The 17159-nt window shown below is 31.8% G+C and overlaps 1 protein-coding gene and 1 pseudogene across 1 annotated transcript in view; both read right to left on the minus strand.

Moving 5' to 3' along the window:
* LOC132033485 (serine carboxypeptidase-like 11) overlaps window positions 1-17159 on the minus strand; it is a 36057-nt gene that overhangs the window by 9708 nt on the left and 9190 nt on the right. The window lies entirely within an intron of this gene.
* Window positions 972-16877, minus strand: LOC132033012 (caffeoyl-CoA O-methyltransferase 1-like; annotated as a pseudogene).

Genomic DNA, 17159 nt, shown 5'->3' on the forward strand with positions numbered 1-17159 from the left:
AACATTGATTATGTAACCGGATAATCTTAGACCCCAACCAAGGCTTTGGCAAGAGAAAGGGTCTAGAGTGCATCAAGGGGGATGTGACGCTCATAAATTCATGAGTCATATATGATGAAACCCAACCTGGGCACTAGAGATCCTATAGCCAGGTTCAATGGTAAAAACGAATCTTATGACTTGTTGTAAAATGCACTATTTATTCCATCCCTGTTGTGTGAGTGTATTAGTTTTGTAATGATTTGTGGAGGTTAAGTCTATGAACTATTAATGAAAATATGTCGCTCTCGTGAGTGGGTGTTAAAGTTACAAGAGCACTCTTGAGAGATTTCACCTATGTGAGTGTGGAAGTGGGCCGCTTCCTATCAGAATTGAACTTGTTCTCAAAAGCACTCATAAAATCAGTATAGCGCAAGTCCGTAAAATGCTGGCTATTAAAGCTCATGTCAACACCTTGATTATTATATGTAAGCAGTGATACTTTATTTCCCATAAGTCATAATTACAATTCAAGTCCGAGGATCCACTACGACTCTAAAGTAACACATCGTTTTACTAAGTGAAAGTTCAATGCAGAGCACACCTTCATTATGCATAATAGTCTCCCTTTAGTTGATAAACTATCTTTATTTTAATATCAAAATGAGTGAGGAATTGTTGGTCTATGAGAGGAAGCATTTTAATAATAATATAATATATTAATTTGCTGCCTTATTAAGATGCCTTTGATGATTCATTTCCCACGTTCATAAGGCAGAACGTGGCCTTAAATTTTCCTTTAACCACACTCGTTAGTGGTAAGAATATGACCATTATTTTCTACAGAAATTCTTGGAACCTCTAATTATTAGCTTTGGACATTTGATCTTTGAACTTGGATTTTTAAAAATATTCTTTTTACAAGATCCTCTATGATGATCTAATTAATCCAAACATCGCGTTGAGACTCTTTTTTTAAATAAAAAAAAAAAAACCATTGCAGAATACACAATAGGTAACATAGATAATGCATCCTTTATTGTCCCTTCGGGGACATCCGATTAAAAGAAAAAAAAAGACAATGCATCCTTTATTTAAAAAAACAGAGAATTTACAAAGGTAAAATAATGAATCATTTGAAACAAGGAAAAAATCATGGATAATAAACCTTCTGTTGCCATGAGCCCTGTGGAATGACTTCCGTTGTATATTTTCCGATTCGGCGGCACAGTGTGATGCCATCGCCAACAGGAAGCTGGCAGATTTCAATTCTTGGATCAGCAGCCAATGCCTTGTTAAGTCTCCAATACGAAATCTTATAATATCTAACATATTTTCAAGGGTAATTTTCAACTCTGGTGCCACTACTGAACCATTCCAAAGGGTGTTATCATAGCCAATTAGTCCACCAACCTTGACCAAATCAATTAATCTCTTGTGATAGTTCAAGTAGTTGTCTTTATCAGCATCCACAAATATGAAATCATATGTTCCATGGTATTTGCCCTGTTAAATTTGTTTCACAAAATTAATATAATGTTGATCATTGAAGACAAAGTTTTCAATTTATTCATTTGATGTTGTGTTCAAGGGATTTTGAGGTACTTACGTTTTCAATCATCTGGTCAAGAACAGGAAGTGCAGGGCCTTCTTTGAATTCGATTTTGTGAGCTAGCCTAGCTTTTTCAATTATTGGTAGACCAATCTCATAGTTTTCCCGGTTGATATCCATGGCCAGAATCTGAAGTAAATTAATACAAATTTATTGACTTCAATTATCATCATTGAGAATGCTAGCAGTTGGTAACTATTAATATTGGGGATTTAAGTTATACGACATCGACAAATGTATTATTTTTTTATACTATTAGTGAATTTTAACCGTTCAATTTATCATGCTACCGATCAATATTTATCATGAGAAATTACATATAGTGATAGTAAATATATTTTATACCGTCAATGCCGAGAACGTAAACTGAATAATAATTACCTTGCCATCATGGGGAAGAGCCATGGCAGTAGCAAGCAGAGAGTAACCTGTAAAAACACCAATCTCCATGTGTATTCTTCTGCATTGATGAGTTTGAGAAGCATGTCTAAAAATTGTCCTTCATCAGCAGAGATGGTCATGATATTGCTTTTTGGCTCAAAAATAAAATTCATACTTAATTCTAGCTAGAAATTAATTGACTATATTTAAATATTCAGCTTCGGTGAACTAAAGTTAAAACAATTAAAGTAGGAAAAAGTTACCAAGGGTGTTTTGCAGTAGTCTCTCTTAGCTCTCTTTCATGGCTTCAGGCTCTCTGGCACACACTTGTTTCAAGAATATACTGTCGAAACACAAATCAAACAATTGATTTAAGTCAGCACATCCATAAATATAATGTGACACACAGTCTTTTGGAACTTGTAGAGTTTTGTTTCAGAAGAAACAAGGTTTGTGTAAATTTTGTATGCTTAGTTTCCTCTCGGGTTCAATCTTATGTATAGTTTATTTTGCCCTTTTCATCATATCCATTATATATATATATATATATATATATATATATATATATATATATATATATATATATATATATATCGTACTTAAAACTCGACATGCTTTAGCAAAACGGTATTGCCTCATTAACTCTAGTCTAATAAGAGGGTGTTGTGTGCTAGTTTTCTTCTTCTAGCTAAAAAGGTCTTCTCATATAATCAGTGGGGCTGCCAAGGCGCTCCAAAATCTTCTCGCTTCCGATACCAATAAGTATAGCTTGTTTCAATAGAAATAAAGACAAGTAAGATTATGTGGATTTTTTACTAATATGTTAAACAATCCTACTCAGCACTCCCTCACCCTCGATTCCTCTTATCATGTAAGTGTAGTTTTGATTTTCTTCCGCTCTATTCTCCCGCTTTATTTACTGTTTTTTTTTTTTTTTTTATCGTTGTTTAGTGAATCTTATTACATCGTTCATCTCTTTCTCTTAATCTTGATTCTTAATATCTTTCTTCTTTAACCACACCGGCTACCATGGCCAACATAGTCCCTTATCATTTGGACATTAAAACGCCTTCCAAACACCTAGGAATTACAGTTAATCCATCGAATATATTAAGAAATTGCCATAGTAACCATATACTAAAGAGTAATAGATTCATAAGAAAAGGAAATAATTACTAAAACATTATTCACATAACATAAAATAATTTACATAGTGAGATTAAGACAGAAACATGGGTAAGACTTACATGACTCGGTGCCGGGAGAGTAGGTTTCCCTTCTAGAACCCGAAAACTTATATTTCACACTTCTGCAATAGAAAAATTACGGGAAGTCCCCTAAACTATTTTGCGGTGGAGTTATATTACAAAGGTTGAAAAAGGGACATTTTAAGCGAAAAGTGGAAAGGGAATATGGAGAAAGGCTGCGGTATGCTTTTTCTTTAACTTGTGTTTCAAGTTAATGATCGATGATCTCATTGCCTTCAAACACTCGCTATTTATAGGAGTTGACGTTCGTCACGCCAATCATTCTAAATTTGTGAAGAATCTTTTTTGGAGTTCAGCTGTGTACCTTCGGCTCCCATCGTCACGCAAACTTTTAAAAAGATTTTTTAAATTTTGTCCGTTTGGGATTTTCCATTTCTAGATAAAACTTCTACTTTTTTAAAAGCTATTTAATAAAGTCTAGTCTTTTTTTTTTCCAAACCCCCTTTCAATTTTCCTTTTTCCTTTTTTCCGAATTTTGTTTCCCGATTTCGTTTCTTCAAGTAATTGTCTCATTTAAATAAAACCCTTTCCAAGCATCGCCCCATATTTTTTTTTTTCATCTTCCTTCAACCAGATAAAGCTTTTTTATTGTTTTATCTTCCCACCAGTATTGCTTTTTTTTTCCCAAAGCTTTTCATTTTTTTTCTAATTTTTTTTCACTTTTCCCTGGTTTTTTGGCCCACTTTCAAACCGTTTTTTTGGCAAAAAAAGGGGGGGCAATAATCAAATTAGCCCGGTTTTTAAACTTTGGATCTGGAGTCTTTTTAATTCCTCAAAATTTTTTATCCCTTTCCTTTATGAGAAATTTTTTTAAAAATTTTTAATTTTACGATTTTTCCCGTTTTCTTAAAACCAAATTTTTCTGCATTGGCACGAGCTCGCCATACCGGTTTTGATACTGTGGGTTTTCCTATAATTAAAATATATTTTGGGCTCAGGCGATAAACATACGAAAAAAATTTTACCAATTATTCCAAGATGTGGAGCACCCCCATAATTTAGATTTTAAGGGGATGATATTAATTTCCAAGAAAAAAATTCCAAACTGCAAATCCAAAATTTGGGGCGGATAGTTTATTTAAGCTTCCAAATTTGAATTTGAATGAAACGAAAGAAATAATATAAAAATACGCGAGAATTAAAAGGAAAAATCAAAAGAAAAGTTTAAAAACATTTCGTAAAAGAAACAAAGCATACATTTGGCAAGAAAAAAGAATTGAAAAAGACATTTGTACAGGGTTCGTGCATGCGCATTTTAAAACAATAAACATGTATGACACCTATATAATGTAAAGTATATTTGGGGTATTCCGAGAACTATCCCAATCGTGGTCACTGTGTCTTTTCGATTTTTTTATTATTCCTATTCTTTCTATCTCTCGTTTTTAAAATTATAACTCGTCTCTATATCTATTAAAGTATAATCCTTTCCAACAAATCTTCTTCTCCTAATTTCTTCTTTTTCTGTAGCTTAAATTTTTTATTTCGCTTATCTTACAACATGTATTGTTTTCTTGACACTCTTTACAACAACTATCTTTTTTTCTTTTGGCAGTTCATGGTAGATCTTTCTATGACTACATCCTAGTTTCGCAGTTAAGAATTTGTACCGGCGTACGAGTAATATTTTTTAAGAAATTACCCCATCTCTTCAGAAGTTAATACAATAAATTGCCATTATTATGTAACATAAAATCCAATCCTATGACAAAGTCTACATTGATATTAAGGTCTCTTACCCATATTTTATCCATTTTATAGCTTGGTTTGTAAAATTCTAACATGTATTTATAAAGCTAATATAGGCTTTGTGAACATAATGTCTATATATGTTATAACCATCCATTTGCATTGCTGCAACTGCTTTTCTAGAATTTTTATTAAATTAGGTGGAACTATTCTTTTATTTATTATGCACTTTGTGCACTCGAATCTACTAATGCTAACGTTTCTATCTCATAATCATCTATTTTAATTCCTGCAAGTATCTTTATTGTTCCTAATTTTTTGTCTTCATTACATACTAATGCCTCATGGTCTTCTATACTCATTAATTTCTCGCTTTATGATTCTTCTCGGGTATGATTCTTAATGGTTTCATCACAGGTTGTATATTTGATAATCTTATTTTCTTCTCGTCTTCACTTTCCATTTCTCTATGTTTTCCTTTTCTAGGTTACACATAATCTAGTTTATAGTTCATTTATTCTTGTTTCTAATGTTATTATTCTTAGAACACCTGCTCATCTCTTTCTCTTTAATCTTGATTCTAATATCTTTCTTCTTTAACCACACCCCCTACCATGGCTAACATAGTCCTTATCATTTGGGACATTAAAACGGCCTTCCAAACACCTAGGAATTTACAAAGTTAATCCATCGAATATATTAAGAAATTAAGAGAATAACCATATACTAAGAGTAATAGATTCATAACTCAACAGTAAAAAAAAAAAAAAAAAAAAAAAACGAAAATTATAAAACTAGAGAATAGTGCGTAAAATCAAAACTACACTTACATGATAAGAGGAATCAAGGGGTGAGGGAGTACCGAGTAGGATTGTTCTTCTTCTTGAGCTAATGTTGGTCTACTCATGAAAGAGTGATTTCTTTTAGTTCTGCTATTGTCTTTTTTAATTCTTTAATGTCACTGGTTAATACGTCTACTTGTTGTGTTATCTGAGAGACTATGTTAGTTGTTTTTAGTTTGGCACGCCCAGTGGGAATGTCCCCACCCCTATTTGGAAAGACCTTTGGAAAGGAATAGTAGAGTTACACTATATAAAAAAACGTATAGTGGATACGTACGCAAAACAACGTATAAATATTTGGTCCGATTTAGCGTTAGGTATATATTCTTTATAGGTCAATGCAACTTTGATAGATCTTTTCATTAATTTTTGGCGCTTCTTCTTGAGCTAATGTTGGTCTCACTTGAAAGAGTGATTTCTTAGTTCTCGCTATTGTCTTTTTTAATTCTTTAATGTCAACGTTAATACGTCTACTTGTTGTGTCCGAGAGACTATGTTAGTTGTTTTTAGTTCTATTTCTTTTGGTTTGTCTATAATAATTTTAACTAACCTTTCATTTCGTTTTTGTAGGTAATTTTTCTATATTAATTTTGTTAACTAAAATCCGAATTTTTCTTTCTAGTTCTAGTTCTTGCGTTTTTAAGTAATCGAAATTTCCTCCAATTTTTCTAGCTTCTTCTTTTGGTGAGTCCGGAAGATTCTATTACTTTAATATTCTAATGATATCTTTATTATTTTCTTGAGTCTTTTCACTAAGATTTATAACTAAATCAACTAGTGTATTAAATTGTTTGTCTTCACTATGTAATATATGTTCTCCGTTACCAAAATTACACTTTATAACACTATGGTCTTTTAATGTTCTATATTTTCTGGCATATTCTTAAATCTAAGTATTCTAGATTTTTTAATGTATCTATTTTTCTAGTTTAGTTATCCAACTAATTTCTTATTTTACAAACTTTGTCTCAGATTCTATATTAGTGTAAGTTCTTTCTATATCCTCTCTTATACCTGTACCCCACGTTATATAAGAGATTGTTTCTTCGTTAACCGACTATAAGAGTCTATTATTTATTACGATAATGTTTTCTGACCGTATTTTTGGCATGCACTTAAGGTTTTTTTCTACTTGTCGATATTCTCGTTTCTTCTTTATATCTCTATATAAATACTAACGATTAATATGTATTTGTTTAATAAAGGGTATGCTTCTGTACAATTAATATGGTCGAAATCTATTTTGTTCGTATCCCTACCATAGACTCGCAAAAGAAAAAAAGATATAAATACAGAAGAAGAAGAAAACAATACATGTTGTAAAGAGTGCTTTCAAAAAACAATAATAAAAAAATTTAATTAACTCTCTGTTAAAGGTTAAATTGGGAGTTAAGATTTGTTGAAAAGGATTATACTTTAATAGATATAGACATGTAGTTATATAATTTTAAAACAGGAATAGAAAGAATAGGAATAATAAAGAATCAAAAAGACCTAGACAATATAATAAAAACACTAGACGAAATAGAAATTATAGGAGAAAAACCATTAAAACATTGGAAAAATAATAGAATTGTATGTAAATTAGATATAATAAATCCGCACTATATAATTAAAAAAATTTCGATCAAGCAACAAATCAAGACGTAGAAGATTTTAAAGTACAAATAAAAGAACTATTAGATTTAGGCAATACGTAGATCTACTTCTAAACATAGATCTCTAAGAAGATTTATGGTAAGAAACCATAGCGAAATAGTAAGAGGAAAAGCAGAATGGTAATTAACTATAAAAGACTTAATGATAACACTGCAAATGCATTTAGATATAAGTTACCAGTACAAAACACTAATAAATAAAATACAAGGAAAGAAAATATTTAGCAAATTTGATTGTAAATCGTGATATCGCGTACGAATGCATGAAGAAAAGTATACCGGATCAGATTCACCGCCCCGAATGACATTTCGAATGGTTAGTAATGCCATTCGGATTAAAGATAAACAATTTTCCAAAGAAAAATGGATAATATATTTGGAGAATATAAAAGGTTTGTATTAGTATATGTAGATGATATACTAGTGTTTAGTAGAGATATTAAAGAACATTTAGGACATCTCTCGCAAATATTTAGACTATTTGTAGAAAATGGAATAATAATTTAGTAAGAAAAAAGATGGAACTATGTAAACTATATAAACTTTTAGAGTAGACTAGGAGAAGGTAAAATTAAGTTACAACCTCAGTATAGCCAAAAAAGCTTTAGAAATGCCGTACAAGTTAGACAATGTTAAAGACTTACAAAAATTCCTAGGAATAATAATTATGCCGTAAATTTTATAAAAAATCTAGGGGAAAATAAATGGTGACCATTGTATTCGAAGACCGGATCTAATGGTCAAAAACACTTTAATACTGAAGACATTAAATTAGTACAAAAAATAAAAGAAAAAATAAAGCACATTCCTTATTTAAACATGCCTCTCGAAACAGACTATCTAATTATAGAAACAAACAGTATTAGGTAACCTTCATTTTAGACCTACATCTTTATTAGAAAAAAATACTATGGAAAGAATACAATTCGGAGCCAATAACTTAGTAGCTTACCAGCCATCAAATTCGACTTTTAAAGTATTACTTAATATGTAATAGATAGACAACAAAGATGTTGTTGGATAATCTATGGATTTCGCATAATAGAAAAGACGCTAGTCATTTCGTAGCCACTATAAATGCACTTGTCAATATTTTGCGTACCGAAATCTGACAAAAAATTTAAATTTTATGTTGTAGTCCACGGTAAAACTAATGGCATTTTTCAAAACCCGGATAGAAGTTTTAGACTCTATAAAAGACATACGAAAACCTCTTTTTTCAAAGGATTTAATAACTCCACCGAAGCATTAGACTATGCTGGGGAGTATTGGGTCCAAACTACTATATCTCTCCAAATTTTCGTACAAAACCCGGTATTAAAATCCCTCAAGACAACGTCCAAAAAGATACGTACAAAATAATCTTTTCAGGACTATTGTTCTACCATGACCGATGTAGGTCAAAAGGTTGAATCAAAGAAAAAAAGACTTTGATTCAAGAAAAAATGAAACTCTCGGGACCAAGTGAAGACATTAGAACAAAAGACTACATGCCAGTGAAGAAAGCTCGAATTAGCGTAGCCTTCGGTAGCCTTCCATCTCATAAAAATGGATGAGACGTGGTGTAGCATTCCCTCAATGAATGCACTAGGACCCACCGTATCGGGTAAGGATACGCTAGTCCTGCTCAAACGTAGCTTGTGAAAGACTTATCAAATCATTACCGGCTGTCACTTTGCCAAAAAGCGAAGACGAGGATGTCTATCTCTCCAAACCGACGAAGATTACCAAAGACACTTACGCAAGCGGGCATTTACAAAGAAAAGCACACTTGCAAAAAAGAAGAAAAAATGAAAAAATAGAAAAAATATAGTAAAAGACACTAGAAAAATTCTTTCTATTGTACAAAGGAACAAGATAAACATATAAGAAAAATTACAGTCCGTAATTATCTCCAAGACAAGCGGATGTCACCGGGTCCATAGCGATCCGATTTGAAGAGATGATATTAATTTCCAAGACAAAGGCATTCTAAGACTTCCGTAAGATCCAAATGATGTAGACCTGTGTACGAACTTTCGATTCAATTGCTCTACACAATTTAGACACTTAGAAACGTATAATGAAAGAAATAACAGAGCCTAACAACTACGTGGAGACATTACTAGAAGACAAAATCAAAAGAAATAGCGTAAACATTTCAGAAAAGGTTGAAAGAGACATTTTTATAAAGAAAGTTGTTAATCGAAAGATATTCGAGAAGATATTTCAAAATAAAACAATAAATAAATGAGACAACGATACGTGGAAAGCGTTATATTTCAAGCATTTGCACAATTACAGTTAAAACGACATCTGCAAACAATATCGTAAAAAGAAGACTTTCTGGGAAAATTGAAAGGACGTTTTAAAAATAGACTAGACTTTATTAAAGAAATTTTTAATAAAGTTATAAGCTTTTTATCTAAACGGACAAATTTCAAAGAAACTGACAAAATTATAAAGATCTTTTGAAAAGTTTCACGGACGACGGGGGCCCAAGCGAGACTCCGTCGAACTCCAAAAAGATTCTTCACAAATTTGAAGTCCGCAAGCTGACGTCCGCCAACTCCTATAAATAGCGTTGTTTGAAGACCACATCATCGATCATTAACACAAATCCGGCACAAGTTCAAGAAAAAGCATCGACCACCTTTCTCCATATTCCTTTTCCTTTCATAAATGTCCTACCCTTTTTCAACCTTTTGTAATATAACTCCCGTAAAATAGTTTAGGACTTCCAATTTTTCTCTTAGTGTGAAATAGTTTTGGGTTCCCCAGAAAGGTGAAAATACTTTTCCAAGTCATGAAATGCTTACCTATGTTTTACAATCTCCCTACTATGTAAATTATTTTATGTTATGTGAATAATGTTTTAGTAATTATTTCTTTTCTTATGAATCTATTACTCTTAAGATATGGTTATTCTCTTTAATTTCTTAATATATTCGACATTAACCCGTAAATTCCTAGGTGTTTGGAAGGCCGTTTTAATGTCCAAATGATAAGGGACTATGTTGGCTATGGTAGCCGTGGTGTGGTTAAAGAATAAATATATTAAGAATCAAGATTAAGATAAAGAGATTAAAAGTTTAATAAGATTAATAACTCAACAGTAAAAAAAAAAAAAAAACGAAAATTATAAAACTGGGAGAATAGGCAGAAAATCAAAACTACACTTTGATAAGAGGATAAAGGGGAATGAGGGAGTACCGAGTAGATTGTTTAATATATTAGTAAAAAATCACATAATCTTGTTGTCTTTATTTCTGTTGAAACAAACTATAACCCTATTGGTATCGAGTGAGAAGATTTTTTGGAGCCTTAGCCTACTATTTACAATTATATGAGAAGACCTTTTTTTCCTAAGAAGAAAACAAGCACCGTACCTACTATTAGACTAGAGTTAATGAGACAACACCGTTTTGCTAAACATATCACACCATCGCATGATTTATATTACTAGAAAAAGACTAGAAAACCTTAGAAGCTCACGAAAGTTCCTTCAGAACACATTAATTGGGGCTGGAGACATGTACCTATAGAGAAGAATTAAATCATAATACAAAAGATAAGTTTTAAATAATCTCCTTTGGGAAGTTCATTTTACCGACGACACTATATTCGAACCGAAGACTATCTTGGGAGGTACGGAACAAGTAAAAACTTTATCTTTCAGGTTAATAAATGCAAGATTATTATTTAAAGTCAAACAAGAATTAAATAACCCTATACCCTTAATATATATTAAATTAAGTAGTACCAAAGAAAATCAGTTAAGACTACAAGAATTAATAGATATAATATCGATTAGAATATAAATTACTCGGATACATACAATCTAGAAAGACCTCGAAGAACCAAAATATATATATATATATATATATATATATATATATATATATATATATATATCTGCTGAAATGGTTTGATTCTTCGGAGAAGAATTTGGTAGTAACATTCAAATTGGTCACACATCTTGAATGGATCTTAACTTATATATTATCTCTGGTAAAGTTACATGTTGTGATTCTTAATTTGTCATAGGTTCGCACACAAATGCTACTCGCAACGCCAAGAAATAAATCATACCAAAGTACTTTTGATTGGCTGTAACAGATGAGAAAGAGCTTTTTAGCCAATGTCATGACCATGCATCACATATAATATATCATCATCTCTATTCCACTTATTAATTCTCCTATCCTATTTAGGTATATGAATTTCTCTATCAATTCCATCACCTTATCCTTAAGTATAAAGTGCAAATACAGACCCTTTGTGATTTAGTGGAATGAAATATACGTATACATGCTTAGTAGTCAGGCCCGACACGGAGGCAGACCTACGTTTAGGTGTGGGCTTGGGGTTGAAAGAAGTTTGTATATTTAATTTATGCTACATGTTTACAGTTGAGTTCGCTAAAACCTGGCTATATATAGACTAGTTCGCACCCATATTTTCACTGTCAAGGAGCTCCATCCGTCATGTCTTTGTTTATGTGTACACATTTGCCTGACTTTAATTGGCATCTAATGGGACGTTTCTCAATTAGTATGGGATATACGTGCAACACACGTAGTTCGAAAAACTAGACTTTAATATTGAGCAACTTTATTATTCGTTTGATTTCTGATCTAATATTATCTGCTCGTTATGAAAAAATTCTCATTTTTGTCCTCGATCTCTAATGGAGCTCCTATATACATGAGGGTGATATTAAATCATAATTAAAATTTGAAGGGTAAATTTTGTTTTTGTTGTTCTCTAAGAATTTGAAGACGTAGAGTTAACTCATTTCATTATGAAATTCTATTAACGACAAGGGCAAATATGAAGCGATTTGCTAACAAGAAGGGCATGAATGAATCAAAAGTCAAACGAATGGCAAAGTTGTTCCAATTCAGATTGTATGAGGGAAAATTTGGACCTTAAATGTTTTAGCAAAAGCAGTTGGTTGCTGACTCAAAAAATAATACTCAAGTAAAGCTTAAATGTTAATGTTCCAAGTGTTCCACTTATTTAGAGAGTCCTAGTTTTATAGATAAAACCAATTGCAAAGTCATGAATTGTTTTTTCCAGTATGTCAAGGTTCTTCATGAATTGTTTTTTCCAGCATGTCAAGATTCTGAGGTGAAATTTAACGATACAAATCACAAAAAATTTGTTCCCTTTCCCTGATGGTACAGTCAAGAACTCAAGATTATTGCACATGGAACTCAAAATGAAATTAAATAACCATGGAATTTAAGTTTGTACACATTGATGTTTTAACAATATTTGCACATTTTTTATCAGTTGCACAATGTTTTTTTTTCCCATCCGATATCCGCGCATTGGAGCCCGATTACATCCGGATTGGCGCCGCGTAGGGCTCCATTCGGGGGACAGGGCTCCCTACCAAGGATTTTTCATACACAGGGCTCGAACCCGAAACCTCTGATTAAGGAAGGAGCAGCCCTATGCGCTGCACCACATCTTTGGTGGTCAGTTGGACAATGTTACCAACTCATATTTCGCAGTTGGTTTTAAAGTGTGTCTGAGACCACGAATGAGACACTCTAGTTTCACAGTCGAATGCGACTCTTTGCATATGGTTCATATAATTCTAGCTGACAAAGAGGAGCAGGCTCAGGCAATATCATTGAATTGATAAATTTTCATAGTTATAATACTAAAAACTGAACCTTGGCATTAATCTATATATAATATAAAGCTAGGCATAGACAAGGTGATGTGGCACCTCTCTATGGCCTAGAATCACAATTATCTTTTTTCTTCTTTTTTGATCTTTTCTCTATTTTTTCCTCATTTATATGCTAGGTTAAAAAAGCTCAAAAGTCACTCATTTAACTCTCTTAATTATGTTAAATATGCTTTGTTAAAAAACTTAAAAAAATATATTTTTTAAATTGCCCATAAATGGTTACTGCATATCCCACGATCAATTCTTCCAATTCAACATAAATGCTGCTCTTAAATTACCCATAAATGGGTTCTTTAAAGTTTCATTTTTTTTTTGTTTGGTATCCATCATTATCACCTATATTTAAGACCTTCACTATCAATAATCACGATAGTTACAAATTTATATCATAACAAATATATATAGCACCCAAAATACTCTTCAAAGTTTTGTTATCCATCATGTTGATAAGTTGCAGATTCAATCGTTACTTCTCCAATAAGTTGTTTGTCATTTTTTCTATACCGGGTGATCAGTTCCTCCGGATTATTTATTTCTGTTTTGTATTTTTATTTTTTATAATATTGTATACGGGTAAAACCGAGGATACGGACATGCTCGGTTTCCCGTTGTCATGGTTATGCTTGGGCAGGATATGACTGGCTCATCCTGAACGAGGCTTCGAGCCTCGATGCCGACGAGGCGTTAAAGGAAGGGCGGTTAAGCGCCATAAGGAGAAGACCGAAATATCCGCCCTCAACCGATATTTCGGCGTCGATCCGGCAAGGCGTAACGCATTTCTTTCCTTTATTTAGAATTGTACTAGGGTTGGAACTCCTCTACTATATAAAGAGGAGGCTCCCATCCATTGTAGGGGGGTTGGCAACAGAAAGAGAGAAAGAGTTCATATAAAAAAGCAATAAGAATCATTTGAAACCATTCCCATTTGTTCCTAAGTTCATCTTTATTATTCATCGTGTAAGTACTCAACAGAGGGTATCGACCTCATTTCTATACCCGAGGCTAGACATAATTAATATTTGGTCGGATACGCTTTATTTACTTATTGGCTTATCTCGCAATTTAATCTCGAATTGAATTTAGCCACATATCTTTGGCATCACGCATAAATTTAATTGTTCTCCATTTTAAGGTTAAACGAATATATTTTTATTTTTTATACATGATTATGATTCTTTGCAAACTGAAAATAGGTGACTAATGGGGTTACTTGTGGATGTAATTTTACCCTATTTTATGTGGTAAGTGTTTAATATGTTGTTTTTGGCGGATGGATATCATTTTCTGTTTATGTTATTCTCTTCTTCCTATTTTGATCTCTAATGTATATGAGCTTTCTTGAATCAAGAGCAAATTTTTTAAGGTACTAGAATTTTTATGTCAATTTTCTTTTCCTTTTTAAAACAATCTATCTTCTTATTCCTCTAGCTTTTATTTCTATTTTCTATAGATAGTATAAGCATGATTTTTTGACTGCTTAGCACTGTTAAGGTTAGAAAACATATCACCAATAATAAATGAAGATGTTATTTTAGATAAGTTTTATCGTATAAGTTTACGTATATATAGTGAAAGGAATTAGTAAATGATAACTTTCTCAATTATTGAAATAAGGTTTCTCATTGAAATTGAAGTTTGCAAATTTTGTTGTATTTTAAATTCTCATCCCTTTATAAAGATTTCATATGTTGAATTCACACGAATTTGTTTAACAAAGAAGCAATATTTTAAATTTTATTAACTTTTAATATAGTTTCGATGATTTTTAAGACAGAAAAATTGTAAGCTTCAGAGCAGCATGGCCGATTATAAAAAGCAAGAAAGAAAGAAGACAAAAAACAAAGGAAAAGGAAAAAGATAAGGCAAAAATTGATCAAAAGTGAGTTGTTTGGACAAGCTTTTGGGAGAAAATAAGTGATTATGAGAGTAGCAAAAACTATCTTTGGAGGCTAAAAAAGTAGTTTATACTCAAAACACTTTTGAGAAAATACATTAGACACTACTGCTCAAAAATGTTGTTTATTTAATTGGCCAAACACATACTGCTTCTTATCGAAAATCTTGTTTTTGATTTTTTTTTTTTTTTCAAAATAAACGAATTTTAGAAGCTTAACCAAACATACGATTTGTTTGTGTGTCTTTCCCTCCTTATTACTTTTGTAGTAAACGATGTTTTGATGCATATTTTTAAAATTTTATTTTCTAAAAAAAAACATCAAATGTAACTCTCGAGAGATAGAGAAGAAGGATTAGATATATACTACTCCACTTAACATAGTAAATAAGAAAAAGCAAAACTATGTTTAAATATTATGCACATATCAACACAAAGATTAATTTTTATTGAAGTTCATCTCTTGTTTTTATGATTCTTTTATAGATTATTCTATAAAATTCAAGTATTTTTGGATAACTAAAAATCGTTACCGATAAAAAAAAAATTAAAGAAAAAGAACAAAATAAGTAACAATAATAAAATAGCTCAGAACGTAAAATTTAATCTATTTGATTTTCAAAATTAAAGAAGATTTGAATATTTTTAATATTCAAGTATTAAAATATTATTTCATATATTCAATAAAATTTTATGATCGCGCATAGCACGGATCTATTTACTAGTTATATTTTACTATGACTAAAAACCTTTTCCCCTTGAAATAAGAAATGAAACTGTTCCATATATTGGTATCTTAACAGATTACAAATTGCTATATATGTGTTGACTACAAGGGCTGGTAAGACATCCACCTTTTAAGCATCGCCAGACATTGACGAGGTTTATACTCTGGTGCGGTATGGCCTGCTCCCTGTAAAAAACAAAGCACTTAGAAACACCAATTATTTTATTTTAATTTTATCTGCAAAATTAATTGAGAAAAGAAAGTGAGAGATAGATTGAGAGACAAGTTAGGTAGGAGGCTTTCTTGCCTTCACTGTGGCAAAAGTCATCCGATTTGAGTAACTTCTCGTGTAACTGAAATTGTGCAAAAAAAAAAAAAAAAAAAAAAAGTTTAACTTCTATATACTGACAGAGTGTATGACTAATATACAAAAATTTTAAGTGTCCACAATGTCTTTCATCAAGAACTAACCCGGCAACTTGATTGTCAACAGTCCAAGGTCGCCAATCATCAATAATGGAGTAGTTAAGAGATTTTATCCATGCTTGAGTCGATTGGAAGGTAACAACCTTGTCATGATCTCCACTGCTTAATTCACAAAAAAAATAAAAAAAAATAAATAAATAAATAAATAAATAAAATAAAGAACTTGATAGTTTCACGGAGATCAAATTTAACTATTTTTGTTGATAGTTGTTCCTACTCAACCTGTATATAAGAGATCTGTAACCTTTCCTACTGAGGCTTGCATGATATGGTATGCTACTCATGACTGTCTTTTGAAATTGCAAACTTGCACATCTCTCCCATTTTCCGATTGTCCCCTGTTATCGAAGGAATATTTGATTATATTTTAGTCTTTTAAGTTCTATGCATCAACGATAAGAAAATAACTGGTGAATTTTCTAACATACTATCAGTGTATATAGCTTAAATTCATTTAGTTTTGTCTGACATCCTTTATCATACCTTCCGGATGTTGAGGGCGTCTCTAACTTGACCATCATCAGCCCAATGATAAGAAAGTTTGTTCCAATCAGTCTAAAGCAATTGAAAGTTGTAAATTCTTGTAAGCATTTAACAGATACAAAAAAATCAATAGAATAAAGAAGGCAATTACATTGAAATACTCACACGACATTTTAGTGCAGGAAGTTGTTGAGGATTGTTAAGTTCATGAAACTTTTCATCAAGAATCTTCTTTGGCCAAACAGTAACTTTGGCCTTGGTGAAAAAACTTACATTTGGGCTCCAAAATATGGGGATTATTAATTCCTTTAAGAAGCTGCATATAAGGCCAGTATTTTAATGAACCTGTCAATGCCAAATAATACAAGCAGATGATATATAATTTTACTGGAAATGAATCCAACCTTGTGAAAAGTTTCAACATCTTGCAAGCACAGTGTATTGCTGGTTTATT

The sequence above is a fragment of the Lycium ferocissimum genome, chromosome 10, assembly GCF_029784015.1.
Source record: "Lycium ferocissimum isolate CSIRO_LF1 chromosome 10, AGI_CSIRO_Lferr_CH_V1, whole genome shotgun sequence".
NCBI classification, from domain to species: Eukaryota; Viridiplantae; Streptophyta; class Magnoliopsida; order Solanales; family Solanaceae; genus Lycium; species Lycium ferocissimum.